The sequence below is a fragment of the Pleurodeles waltl genome, unplaced genomic scaffold, assembly GCF_031143425.1.
Source record: "Pleurodeles waltl isolate 20211129_DDA unplaced genomic scaffold, aPleWal1.hap1.20221129 scaffold_67, whole genome shotgun sequence".
NCBI lineage: Eukaryota > Metazoa > Chordata > Amphibia > Caudata > Salamandridae > Pleurodeles > Pleurodeles waltl.
This window is the reverse complement of record NW_027150384.1, coordinates 981,888-995,790: the sequence shown is the minus strand read 5'-3', so window position 1 is coordinate 995,790 and position 13,903 is coordinate 981,888. Positions and strand designations below refer to the sequence as shown.

At 45.7% G+C, this 13,903-nt stretch overlaps 2 non-coding genes across 2 annotated transcripts; one reads left to right on the top strand and one right to left on the bottom strand.

The window, feature by feature from the left end:
• Positions 1-826: 826 nt before the first annotated feature.
• On the bottom strand, positions 827-898 carry TRNAP-CGG (transfer RNA proline (anticodon CGG)). Its single transcript has one exon. It is a non-coding gene; the product is annotated as a tRNA-Pro (tRNA).
• A 1,676-nt stretch (positions 899-2,574) lies between these two features.
• On the top strand, positions 2,575-2,647 carry TRNAF-GAA (transfer RNA phenylalanine (anticodon GAA)). Its single transcript has one exon. It is a non-coding gene; the product is annotated as a tRNA-Phe (tRNA).
• The last annotated feature ends 11,256 nt before the right edge of the window (positions 2,648-13,903 follow it).

The window sequence follows — 13,903 nt, the reverse complement described above, 5'->3', positions numbered from 1 at the left end:
TCACCAGAATGATTGTGTCATTTCACCTTTAATGTGCCACGGAGGACGCCCCGGACAGCTGCACCGTGGAATGCACCATTCAGAGTTACCGTCGGTGGCACAGAAAATGCCCCTTTTAAATACGGTCATAAAAGTTATAACTTTGGCAGGTCTCAGAGGAGCGCCCCCTGTAGGAGGAGGGCCTCTGCTGCTCTTACTGTCCAGCCAGTGCTTAATTTGTAAATAAAAAGGTGCCGGTGCCCAAGCCCTCCTCTTAAATACGCGGCTGCAGCGTAATCCTGAACCCATCTCAGGCCTCTTCAATCCATATAAAGCCACTTCCTGCCCCTTCAGCTCACTCTTGCAGCTTTCTCCCTTTGTGACACTTTTTCGTTGTTCCCTTCCTTCGTCTTCCTCATTTGTGTCTTTTTCTCGCAGCAAATGCTAGAGGCAGAAGAATAAGCCCCGGCCCTCAAAAATAAGTGTCGGTGCTCAGCACCGGAAACAACAAGCACAAATTAAGCACTGTGTCCAGCGCACTTTTCCTAGTGTGGCTCGCACTCACGTGCGCCCCCACAGCCCACTCAACAGCTCCACGAAGTGTAGCGCCCACAGTGAGTTTCAACTGCATGTAAGAGAAATCCTCTCTTCCCTGCTGATGTGGCAGGTGTAGGCACCCCCGCCCCCCACCCAACACACACACACACACATCTGAGTGTTGGGATGAGTGCGACATATTCTGGATTAAAATCCGAAACCAGGCCAGGGTCTTTTTAAAAGATGATGTTGTTTGATTAACCACTTGAAGCATCTGCTTTTTTTTAATTTAAAAAAAGAATTCCAAGGAGGGCTCGTCCGGGATTTGAACCCGGGACCTCTCGCACCCGAAGCGAGAATCATACCCCTAGACCAACGAGCCACTCATGTGTCATTGGAATGTGGACGTGTGTGAGGTAGGGTACAGAGCTTCTGATAGCAGCACTTCTGTTTTCACAAGGTGTCTGTTTCCTTTTATTCAAAAGCCGAAGGAGAAGGAAACTTCAATCATGTACCAAGAACACTGTGCGAGAGGCCTCCCTGTGGGTCTGTCACCTTCATACATGTGTGGCCCCATTTCACCTGGAACCCAAGGGATTCCGTGGAGCAAATATGAAAATGTATTCCACCTACAGGGGTGTATTAAACTATTGCCCCACTGGCATCAGAAGTGTTTCTCTTTTCTGCGGCTCACAGTACTTTTCAGTCTCTTAAAGACCACAGGCACCAAATAATGAATACGTCACACCCACGGTGTGACACTAATGAGGGATAATGCCCGGTCCGGGGTGGGGCAGATGTGTTTGTTCCAGAGCAGCTGAAAGGGCATCAAGGTTTATGGCACAGGAAGAGGCGCAGTGTCCGAGCTCCCCGCCAGGGGGCGCCTACTTCTCTGGGGGGTTCGGATTGTTGCTCACTGTGAGGCCGTGTGACAGGTTGTGTCTGTCCTCTTTGGTCAGTCAGTGTCTGGGGAACGCCTGAAAGAGAAAGTCCCCTCTGCGGGGGTGGTGGGGACATCACACCTCCTGTTACCCTGGACATCCCCACGCTTACACCCCGGAGGCAATGACGAGGGCCGAAAAGGACAGAGGCCGGGCCGTTATCGACGGTGGGTTCGATGCTTGAATCACCCGTGGAGTGAGATCTGACGAGTCAGACACCCAACGGGCCTGGTGAGAAGGGGGCGGTGTGGAGGGTCTGAGTAAGATCAGACACCGAAGGGGCCCAGGAGAGAAGGCGGCCAGTGTGGAGGTTACTGAGTGAGGTCTGACGGGTCAGACACCGAAGGGGCCCTGGTGAGAAGGGGGCAGTGTGCAGGTTACTGAGTGAGGTCTGACAGGTCAGACACCTACCGGGCCCTGGTGAGAAGGCGGCGAGGTATGGAGGGGCTGAGTGAGGTCTGACGGGTCAGACACCGAAGGGGCCCTGGAGAGAAGGGGGCAATGTGGAGGTTACCGAGTGAGGTCTCCGAGGGCCCCATGGAGGGGAAGGGGGTCGGTGTGCAAGCACCGAGTGAGGTCTCTGAGGGGCCCCTGCAGGGGAAAAGGGGCCGGGGTTTGGTCAGGGGCAGTTTCTCCTGCTCGGATGTGGTTGATCTTTGGGAAGAGTCGGAGCAGCGATGAAGTTACCGCTTAAAATGTCAGCTCAGTCTCTGGTCTTCAGTGCTGGTCTTCAGTGCTGGGAAGAGAGCAGTGACCCCCGGCGAGGCTTCTGTCAGTGTAAGGGAGGGGGTGATGGTGGTGGATGAGTCCTGTGACACTAGGGGTGAACCCTGTGGCCCTGGAGTGAGAATTGTGACCCTGGGGATGATACCTTCGAATCTGGGGGTGAGTCCCGTGTACCTGGGGTGTGACCTCTGAACCTGGGGATGAGTCCTGTGACCCTGGGGAGGAGACCTGTGGCCCTGGTAATGAGCTCTCTGACCCTGGCGGAGAGTCCTGTGACCCTGGCGGAGAGTCCTGTGCGTCTGGGGTAAAACCTGTGAACTCTTTAGTCCTGGACATGGCCCCCCACGGTACCTACAGTAAAATCATAACGATCACGGAAGAGTACAAGGCCGCCGAAATAGCTCAGTTGGGAGAGCGTTAGACTGAAGATCTAAAGGTCCCTGGTTCGATCCCGGGTTTCGGCAGAAGTCTTTTATCAGTTCTTATCAGGCAAACATGACATCACATTATTAGAAACCTGCAGAACCACAGGCTCTCGTATTCCACCTGTGCCCTCCTTCCACGCCTCTCGCTTCTTCCCTTCTTTATCCCTCTTCCTCCCCACATTCCTTATCTGCACTCCCTCTCTCCCTGCCCTTCATTCCTCCCCCCTCATTTTCACTATTTCAGTCTCACAAACTTGTATCATTCCGGCACAATCATACGGCTAGCTTGGGAGTTTCCAGGGTTCTAGGAGCACAAGCACTGGCTGTGATGTGACTCACTCACTGTAGGCACACTCACTCCCAATGAGTGACTGTGGGTCCACAATCCCACTCTTGATGTGACTCAGGCACTGTAGCCACACTCACTCCCAGTGAGTGACTCCACGGTCCCACTGTCTGCGATGTGACTCACACACTGAGGGCACACTCACACCCAGAGAGTGACTCCACGGTCCCACTGTCTGTGATGTGACTCACACACTGCAGGCGCACTCACACCCAGAGAGTGACTCCACGGTCCCACTGTCTGTGATGTGACTCATACACTGCAGGCACACTCACTCCCAGTGAGTGACTCCACAGTCCCACTGTCTGCGATGTGACTCACGCACTGCAGGCACACTAACACCCAGAGAGTGACTCCACGGTCCCACTGTCTGCGATGTGACTCACACACTGAGGGCACACTCACACCCAGAGAGTGACTCCACGGTCCCACTGTCTGTGATGTGACTCACACACTGCAGGCGCACTCACACCCAGAGAGTGACTCCACGGTCCCACTGTCTGTGATGTGACTCACACACTGCAGGCACACTCACTCCCAGTGAGTGACTCCACAGTCCCACTGTCTGCGATGTGACTCACGCACTGCAGGCACACTAACACCCAGAGAGTGACTCCACGGTCCCACTGTCTGCGATGTGACTCACACACTGAGGGCACACTCACACCCAGAGAGTGACTCCACGGTCCCACTGTCTGTGATGTGACTCACACACTGCAGGCGCACTCACACCCAGAGAGTGACTCCACGGTCCCACTGTCTGTGATGTGACTCATACACTGCAGGCACACTCACTCCCAGTGAGTGACTCCACAGTCCCACTGTCTGCGATGTGACTCACGCACTGCAGGCACACTAACACCCAGAGAGTGACTCCACAGTCCCACTGTCTGCGATGTGACTCACACACTGCGGGCACACTCACACTCAGTGAGTGACTCCACAATCCCACTCTCTGTGATGTGACTCGGACACTGCGGGTGCACTCAACCAGGAGCGGATGAGTGGCTGGGAGGAGCAGGAGGGATGGGGAGAGGGTATGGAGGTGAGTAGGGGGAGGGGGCACATGAAAAATAATCAAATAATAATAATTATTTTAAAAAACGTACCTCTGCTCCCGTGCCGTGCGCCGCTCCTCTCCCGTCGCTGCTGCAGACACAGGCTCCCAGCCTGCCCTGCGCCGATCCTGACAGCACTGGCTGGGAGCGCCCTTGGAAGCGCCCAGCCAGGGCGCTCCCTGGCAGACTGGGAGATTGTGCTGCTCTCTCCAGCCTGGCAGCAGTGCGCATGTGTGTTTGGCCGCCTGAGACGGCTGGCTACACATACCTGGGCAGTGAGGGGGAGTGCACAGAGCACTCCCCTCGGCCCGTCACCCCCCAGTGCCCCGCCCCTTTTACACAGAAAGGATAATAAACCGAGTTTATCATCCTTCCCCTGTAAAAGGATTTGCAGCGGTTGCTGCTGGCGGGGGGATGCTCCTCCCCATACTGAGGAGCCGCCCCATGTTTTCTTTTGCATTTGGATAAATTAAAGATTAAACAAAATCTGTGTAGTCCGTGTTTTATGAATGATATATGCAACATTTCGGACAGTAACTATGCATTGGTCCCTCAACAACCTCGCTTATTACAGACCCGTCTCACACGGTGAGATCTCACACATTTGAGCTGTGTCTGTGGTGGGCCTTCGGAGAGGGTTCAGCATCCTCCAGAACCGGGGGTCTCCCTGTAACGCAGCCCCCGCAGTTTCTGCATCTTCATCCCCCAGACCGCCCTTTAACCACCCACTGAACATCTAAACGCCGAGGAAAACACGTGCAGGTTTGCAGAGCCAGGATCCATCCATCTCTCACTATTACAAATAATGGTGGTTTTACCATTTGTTTTTTGACACTCAAACCGCCAGGCACTCAGTCCTGGTCCTGGCTTTCATCCTACCTGACTTTTTTGTTTTACAAGCATGATTTTTCTTTCTGGGAATTGCACTTTCTTACATTATTATGTGTTTATTTTTTATCATTATAATGATTATTTGTTTGCTAAGGGCACGTGGCTTAACATTAGCTGATGGGACCAGTTTAAGGTTGTACAGGCCACTGTTGTTTCACAAATCATTGAAAACAGAGCTCTCAAGTCTCCCACTGTGCTCTAAGTGATGCTCTAGGCCGGGCCTTCTTCCCGTTGTAATGTCAAACTCATTATAAAGAGACATTGGCAAAGCCAGTGGGTCTCACCCATGCACGAGCTATTGACTTTGCCAATGTGTTTTTCATCCATAATGTACATCAGCATGGCTGCTGTTCAGCATGGCTAAGTTAGTGCCAAAGAGGAGCGTGGCGTGGAGTGGCGTGGAGTGGCGTGGCATAGTGTGGAGCAAAGTGTCATAGAGTGTAGTGGTGTAGCATGGAGTGGAACGACGTAGAGTAAAGTGGCCAAGAGACTAGTGTCGTAGAGTGTCATGGAGTGTGGCAGGATGGAGAGGACTAGAGTCAAGTGGCGTAGAGTGTCATAGAGTGGAGAGAGGTAGAATGTCATAGAATGGAGTGGAATAGTGTGGAGTGGCATAGAGTGAAGTAAAGTAGCATAGAGTGTCATAGAGTGGAGGGGTGTAAAGTGGCATATAGGGTCATAGAGTGGGGTGTTTTAGAGTGGAGTGTAATAGAGTGGAGTGCAGTGGCCTAGTAGAGTGGAGTAGAGTGTCATGGAATAGAGTGTCGTAGAGTGGAGGGGCGTAGAGTGGAGAAGAATGTCGGAGATTAGAGTGGAGTGGAGTAGAGAGTTGTATAGTGTTAAGGAGTGGTTTAGGTGGAGAAGAATGTCATATAGTGGAGTGGCATAGAGGGGCATGGCATAGAGTGAAGTGTCATTGAGTGGAGGGAGGTCATAGATTGTCCTGGAGTTGCGTAGAGTGGCAAAGAAAGGAGTAGAGTAGAGTAGAATGGAGTAGAATGTCATAGAGTGGAGTGGCATAGAGTAGCATAGCATAGAGTGGAGTGTCATTGAGTGGAGGGCTCTCATAGATTGTCCTGGAGTTGCGTATAGTGGTGTAGAGTGGTATAGAGTGGAGTGTCATAGAGTAAAGTGTCATATAGTGGAGTGGAGTAGAGTGCCATAGAGTGTTGTGGAGAGTCATATAGTAGAAGATCATAGAGTATAGTGGCGTAAAGTGAAGCAGAGTGGCGTAGAGTGGAATAGAGTGACAGAGTGTTGAGTGGAGTACAATGGAGTGGCATAGAGAGGCATAGAGTGGAGTAGAGTGGAGTGGCATTAAGTGGAGGGAGGTCATAGATTGTCCTGGAGTTGTGTAGAGTGGCATAGGTAGAGTAGAATGGAGTAGAATGGCATAGAGTGGAGTGTGGTAGAGTAAAGTGTCATGGAGTGGAGTAGAGTAAAGTGTCAGAGTGGAGTGGAGTAGAGTGCCATAGAGTGTTGTGGAGAGTCATATAGTAGAGGATCATAGAGTAGAGTGGCTTAAAGTGAAGCAGAGTGGCGTAGAGTGGAATAGAGTGACATAGTGTTGAGTGGAGTACAATGGAGTGGCATAGAGTGGCATAGAGTGTAGTAGAATGGAGGCGAATAGAGTGGAGTGGAGTGTCATAGATGGAGTGGAGTGATGCAGAGTGGAGTAGAGTGAAGTGGTGTACAGTGGCATAGAGTGTCGAAGAGTGTTTGAGAGTGGAGTAGTGTAGAGTGGAGGGGCAAAAAGCGGCATAATGTAAACTGAAGTTAAGAGTCATAGATTGGAGTAAAGTGTTGTGCAGTGGAGTGGCAAAGCGTAGAATGTAGTAAGGTGCTAGAGTGGCCTAGAATGCGTGGAGTGGAGTAAAGTGGCACAGAGTGTCTCTGAGTGGAGTGTCGTAGAGTGGCGTAGAGTGGAGTGACATAGAGTGCTGTGGAGTGCCATTGAGTGGAATGTCGTAGGATAAAGCGGAATAGACGGAAATAGGATCTAGTAGGGTGGCCTTGAGTCATATGGCATAGAGTCAAGCAGAGTGTCGTAGAGTGTCATATAGTGGAGTAGAGTGGAATGGAGAAGAGTCTCGTGGAGTGGAGTGGTGTGTCGTATACTAGAGTAGAGAATAGTAGTAAAATATAATTGAACTATCCATCTTTTGTCAAATTAATTTGGGAACTTCCCCTGTAAAATGACATTTAAATTGTATTTAGTTTCCACCCCTATTGCAGCCCTAAAATGTTTAAAATAAACTATTTGCCGCTATTTCCCTAAAATGTATTTGATGGAAATGCTCCAAGGTCCCTGTGAAGTTATATTACATTTGTGGTGAGTTAAATGAAGACTTAATTTATGAAGTTGGGCGGGATTAGGAAACTCCACACTTTTCAGAGTAGGTTAAGTCTCCTAACTTTACTTGAGATAAGGTTTATCCTTTGTGGCCTTCCATGTATGATGTCCTGATGCAGAATGTCTGATGTAGGACATCCTCCAGCAAACACATGGAGGCAGGGCACCCAGGACTCAGGTAAGAGGAGTGGGATGGAGGGCTCTGAGCTGAGGCCAACTTACATTTATTTGTTTAAAGAACTTCATAAGCTTTGTATTTCGCAAAGCTGGAACAGTTTAGAAAATACACAAAATTGCAAATTAGCTGGCTACAACTGAGTCGTGCAGAATAGTCTAGTTGTGTAAAGTGCAGTGGCATAGAGTGGTGCGGAGTGGAGTAGTGTGGTGTGCAGCTGTGTAGAGTGGTGAAAAGAGCAGAGTGGTTGTGGTGTTATTACTATTTCTTTATTGTGTTTATCTCAGCATGGTTTCCCTTTATATGTATTGTGTTTCTTTTAGTTATGTATTTCTCTTAGTTGGTTTCTCCCAATGCTTCCCCTGCCTTCCTTTAGGCTCATAGACTCTCTGGAATTTGGAATGCTGGGGGAGTCTGGGAAGGAGATGTGAGGAGATTGGAGGATCTTGACTTGTGGGTGGATGAAGTTTCTTTTACGCATCAAACTGGAAATAAACGTACATTTAATCAACTACAAGTGTCAACTTGAATTTCTGCCTTGGATGACAGATTCACTACATGTTGGCGACAAGGGTGGTTCGAGACTTCTGAAACTGTACCTTGGAAACTTCAACATCTTCATTTATTCAGCTTCTAACGTTAAGAAAAAAAAAGGTACTGTAATTTCTTTTTCCTCTGTTTTTTGTGGCTCACATTTTTTTTATTTTTATTTTTTCAACCTGTTTTTGAGCCACATGGTAATTCTTTTCATGTCTATTTATAAATTTAATAGACGCGTCTTTCAACTGTCTCCTTTCCTCGTGCCTCTGGAGACGCGTGCTGTTGATTTTGTTGCCAAAGCAACGTGAACGCAAGCCTTTCTTTCCCGGCCGCGCTCTCTTGAGATACACGCGCTGTTTATTTACCTGCTGTTGAATTTGTTGCCATGGCAACGTGAACGCGTGCCTTTATTTCCCGGCCGCGCTCTCTTGAGATACACACGCTGTTTATTTACTCGGCTGTATTCAAGGGAAACACGCTCCACAGGGGATACGACGACTCGTTTTTCAACTCGAGTTATTCAACAAATAAACAGAGTTTAGCTCTAAATTATCCGTTTAAAACTGCTATTTTATTACGTTTATTTTTGGAAACAAGTTGGCTCTGTCATTGTTTTTTTCTGGATATTTTATTTCTTTTAAGTGGCACTTCATTTTCTGTGTTACATTTTTTTGTAAAAATTTTTTTCTTTCCCTGCAATAATAAGTGATTATGCAGAACATTACACCTCTACCATTTTTTCTTGCGCTTCCTGGAGAACCTCCTATATCGTGGCAAAAATGGAAAAAGGTTTTCCTGACTTACATGCACGTCTGTGGCAGCAACCTATCCTCTGAAAGAAAGACTTCTGTTTTACAACATTGTCTTGGTGCGGAGGGTCAAGAAATCTTGGAAACTTTACCTGCAATAACAACATCAGATGGTGCGGAAGGTGACAACTCTTTGAATGAATTTGATTCTACTTTACTTAGACTGGACAATCACTTTCTTCCCAAAGTTTCTATCATTTTACAACGTTACTATTTTGGGAAACGTAAGCAGATGGATGATGAATCTATTGAAGATTTTGTCACAGCTTTACGCAAACTAGCTTCATCATGTAACTTCGGAGAAAATCTAGAAGAACGTATTAGAGACCGATTCATGCTTGAATGTAAATGCGACAAAGTAAGAGAAGCATTATGGGTCAAAAGTGATCCATCACTAGATGAAGTGTTAATCATTGCTAAGCAAGTTGAACATTCGATGGCTTGTATTGATAATTTGAGGAAATCCAAAGGTGTTTCTATGGAGGTCCAAGCTATAAATACAAAAACTAATAACAAGTTTCAAGCAAACATTAGAGCAAAACTGATGTGTTTTAGGTGTGGTTCTACAACTCATTTAGCTAATAGCCAAGATTGTCCTGCTATTCATATTATTTGTAACAAATGTTCCAAGAAGGGACATTTTGCTAAGTATTGCAAATCATTTTCTAAGTCTAAAGTCAAAGTTCAGGAAATTGATTGTAATGATGATCGAGATTTTGTTCTTCAGATTATTTATGATGTTAATTGTGTCGCCAATAATACTTGTCAGTACCCTTCGGATTTTGTGGATGTCAACGGAACATCTATTTCTATGATGATGGATTCGGGCGCGAAACTTTCCTTAGTATCAGTTTCGGATTTCACTAAGCATTTTATGGGAAGAGTTTCTTTACTGGATCCTGATATCATTCCCTACAGTTATGGCGGTAAACCTATTGAGCTCAAGGGTTACTTTGAAGCCGTCATAACCTTTAAAGGGAACACAATTTCAGAGAAAATATATGTTCCAGTTGTTGGTGACACAATTCTGAGTTGGCCACATCAGAAGATGCTTGGGATTATATTAAATCCCAATTCTATTCCTCAAGTATTAGTTCAAAATGTTTGCAGCATCAAAGACGACATCATAGGTGAATTTTCTGATGTATTTTCTTCTAAAGTAGGGTGCGTTACGGGATACAAACATCGTATTTGTCTTAAGGAGGGTGTCAGCCCTGTAGCGTGCAAAGTAAGAAAAATTCCTTTCACTTTACAAGACAAGGTTAAATCTGAATTACAAAGGTTTCAATCTGAAGGCATCATTGAAGAAGTCGAGGCTGCACAATGGGTCGCCCCCATTGTTGTTGCTGTGAAGAAATCGGGAGATATTAGACTGTGTGGACCTTAGACATCTCAACAAAGCTGTGATTGAAGACAAATTTCCTTTACCAAACATAAATGAAATGGTCTGTCTTTTAGGAGAGGCAAAATATTTTACGACATTAGATTTGAGTTCAGCTTATCACCAAGTTCAATTGTGTGAAGAATCAAAATTGTTGACATCTTTCATCACTCCCTTTGGTGTGTTTAAGTTTAATAGGATGCCATTTGGTTTGTGCTCTGCTGCTTCTGTATTTCAAAGACTAATGTATCATATTCTTGGGAAAACTGATGGTGTTAGATTTTTTCAAGATGATGTTCTCATTTTTTCTAACACTCTTGAACAACATCTTTCCAAAGTTAGAGAAGTCTTAAAACAATTTCGTAGTAAGGGAATCACACTCAAGGGAGAAAAATGCAAGTTTGCATGTTCAGATATCACGTATTTAGGACATGTAATTTCTTCTCAAGGTGTTAAACCGAAAGAGGATCTAGTTAAAACTGTAGTTAATTTTGCGGATCCTGTTAAAAGAGAAGATGTACAAGTTTTCTAAGGCATGGCGGAATTTTATTCCAAATTTGTTCCTAATTTTGCCAGTAGGTCTTGCTGCATTAGAGAGTTACTTAAGAAAGGTGTTGATTTTGTATGGTCAGAGGCTTGCAAGAAAGAATTTGAGGATCTAAAAAATGCACTATCTTCTGCTCAATGTCTCAACAGTTTTCGCCCAGGGTTTCCCTGTTGGATTATAACTGATGCCTCAGATAAGGGTTTAGGAAGTGTTCTTAAGCAAAAGTATGATGGTAAGGATGTTACTATGGCATTTGCTTCCAGAGCGTTAAGGGGAGCGGAGTCGAGGTATTCCACCACTGAAAAAGAAGCACTAGCTATCTACTGGGCTATAAAGAAGTTTAAACAGTTTCTATGGGGATCTAGGTTTGTTGTGCAATCTGATCATAAGCCTTTACAAGAGATTTTTGATAAGAAGGGTCTAGACTGTATTTCTTCACGTATTTGCAAGTAGATTGCTGGTCTTCAAGACTTTCAATTTTCTGTCAGATATGTCCCTGGATGTGAGAACCGCACAGCTGACTGTTTGTCAAGGTTAAGATCTTTTAGCTGGGACCAAGATATGGATTGTAGCACATGGTGGGTTGATGAGGATGTGAAAGTGTGCATTTTGACTGATGGTTGTATCACGGAAGATGAGTGGTTAACGGAGTTTAGTAATGATACTAGCTTGAAACGGGTAAAGGATTTGATCGAATCTAATTGTGTTCCTGCTGACTGTGATGAAGAGAATGTGTATAAAAAAATTTGGAATGAACTTTCAGTTGAGAATGGTTTGGTTTTTAGGAGTGGAAGATTAGTACCTCCATCTGGTTTGCGTGAAAGATTTGCAAGACAAAAGAACGGTTGAGAGAATTTTATTGGTGGCCGAGAATGGATTTAGCGTTGGAAAGAGTTGTTCGCGACTGTGTGGAATGCAAATTTGCAGATAAAACTTTCAAGTGTAGGTCACGTCCATTAGAAATCTGGAAAATTCCTAATGAAGTGTGGGAGGATGTTGCAATGGATATTATGGGTCCTGTTGTGTGTGGTTCAACTTCTAAGTATATTGTTGTTGTAATGGACATGTTGTCTCATTGGCCAGAATCAATTACTAATTTTCTTTCAGGGGTATTTTCTAGAGAAGGATATCCCAAATGCATCATAACAGATAATGGGGTTCAATTCACCTCTAAGCACATGTCTGAGTTTTTAGCATCTAGAGGCATATTGCATAAGAAAAGTGCTCTATATCATCCTGAAACTAATGGTATGGTTGAGCGCTTTAACAGGACATTGAAGGAAACTATTCAAGTAGCAAGATTAACAGGATGTAATTGGATGGAAGCTGTTAAATCTAAAGTTGAGAGTTATAGGTTTACACCACATTCCAGTACTGGCCAATCTCCATTTGTATTGTTCAAGAAAAGAGTGCCTAACACTAGCATAAATCCTTCACGGGTGAATAAATATGTTAGTAAAGAGTTGAACCATGAGAAAATTAAAGAACTAGCTGTGACCAGGGATGAGATTTTACAGGAAAAAAGGAAATTGACATATGATCGTCGTAAAGCAGTCAAACCTCTTGTTGTTGCAGTTGGTGATTCTGTTAAGATTAAGTTGCCGAAAATAAATTGTGGAACATTTTCTCATTATAGTAAAATCTTTAAAGTTATCAAAGTGTTTAAAGGTGCTATTAAAGTGGATGATGGGTGTATTTGGAATTTGAATAGAGTTGTGAAGATGTAAAAAAAAAAATGTATATATATGTATTTATTTATAATTTAGGGGGAAGATAGTGTGGTGTTATCACTATTTCTTTATTGTGTTTATCTCAGCATGGTTTCCCTTTATATGTATTGTGTTTCTTTTAGTTATGTATTTCTCTTAGTTGGTTTCTCCCAATGCTTCCCCTGCCTTCCTTTAGGCTCATAGACTCTCTGGAATTTGGAATGCTGGGGGAGTCTGGGAAGGAGATGTGAGGAGATTGGAGGATCTTGACTTGTGGGTGGATGAAGTTTCTTTTATGCATCAAACTGGAAATAAACGTACATTTAATCAACTACAAGTGTCAACTTGAATTCCTGCCTTGGATGACAGATTCACTACAGTGGTGTAAAGTGGTGAAGAGTAATGTGGTGTGGAGAAGAGGGGCAAAGAGGACACTGGTGTAGAGTGGTGGATTGAAGAGTGTAGTGGTGTAGAGTAAAGTGGTGCAGTGTAGAGTAGAGTGCAGTGGTGTAGAGTAGAGTGGTGCAGAGTAGAGTGCAGTGGTGTAGAGTAGAGTGGTGCAGAGTACAGTGCAGTGGTGTACAGTAGAGTGGTGCAGAGCAGAGTGCTGAAGAGTAGAGTGCAGTGGCATACAGTGCATTGGCATAGAGTAGAGTGCAGGGGTGTAGAGTAGAGGGGTGCAGAGCAGAGTGTTGAAGAGTAGAGTGCAGTGGCATACAGTACAGTGACATACAATGCAGTGGAATACAGTGAGGTGGCATACAGTGCAGTGGCATACATTGCATTGGCATACAGTGCATTGGCATTGAGCAGTGTGCAGGGGTGTAGAGTAGAGGGTGGGAGTGAAAAGAAGCAACACAGAGGGGTAGAAAAGAATGGAAGCTATATAGAAGGGGTGGGTGGGAGGGAATAGAAGCTACATAGATGGTGACTGGGGAGATGGACTGGAAACACCAGCACTAATATGGAGTGCTTGAACAAAGAAAATTAGCACCAAAAACAGGAGCAGTGGATGGACACAAGTACTTGGTACATGCTCCAAGGGAGGGCCAAAAACAAGAAGAGGAAGTGAGGCCTACATGTTGTGACAAATGGGGATGAAGGACTTGTCTTTTCTTATGGTTTGCACTCTATGGTTATATACGTTCTAACCAGGGCAATGTGTGTGTGGTGGGTTATGGGATATTAAGTATGGGGCTGCCTGTGTCGTACGCAACACAACAATTTAGGCGTGCAGGGGCTTAGTACCGCATTCCTCTGTCCTACGGCACACTCCCTCACCCCCATGACCACGTTGCCTGGGGGGGTCTAAGATGTTAGAAAAGGGACCTGTCCACTCTCCCTGGGCTGCAGGCGTCCAGTGGTAGTGGGCAGCTGGGAAGGGGCAAAGGGTTAAATACCTGTTGACCTTGGCTCCCATCCTCTTTTGACAGCTTCTAGACAATACCCATCCTACCCTCACCCACTGGATTTATTTAAAGAGTAT